Source organism: Asparagus officinalis, chromosome 2 (genome assembly GCF_001876935.1).
Source record: "Asparagus officinalis chromosome 2, Aspof.V1, whole genome shotgun sequence".
Classification (NCBI taxonomy): domain Eukaryota; kingdom Viridiplantae; phylum Streptophyta; class Magnoliopsida; order Asparagales; family Asparagaceae; genus Asparagus; species Asparagus officinalis.
In genome coordinates this window covers 82619690-82620257 of record NC_033795.1, presented here as the reverse complement: position 1 = coordinate 82620257, position 568 = coordinate 82619690, and positions in this window count along the sequence as shown.

The following is a 568-nucleotide window of genomic DNA, read 5'->3' as shown; positions in this document are numbered from 1 at the left end:
GACGTTGGCGATGACGCTGGCGGTGAGGACGGGGCCCATGTGTTAGCGGAGGTGGACGAAGGAGGAGGAGCCCTCGTATTGCTTGGAGGCATTCAGGTCACCACTTAGCCCCAGTCATGGGGCTGAGAAAAGAGCGGAGGGGAGGATTGTGATAAGGAGGAGGAAGAAGATCAGGAGGGTTACCGGTGGTGACAGGAGATCAGGAGGTTACCGACGGTGACTGGATCGAGGGGGCACGAGTGGATGGAGGGCATGGTTGGGGTTTGGGGTAGTTGATAGGTGGTTTGGTTGGTTTGTGGAGGGAGTTTGTCAGGGAGGGGCTAAATGCACCCAAAAATACGAGAAAGCAAATTTATGAAGTTGAAAACAAATGAATTATACGCTCCATAAGAGGTAAAGAAAAAGAATTATCCTCCGAAAAGAAAATGGAAAAAACAACAAAAAGGGGCAAAAAAAAGGCTTTTAGTTTTCTTTGAATCGGGTCGAATACTTATAAATCCAATATTATCTTCACCTGCTGATCCATTATAAGATCCATTTCTCCTCCCGCTGCCCGCGTGCACCGCAC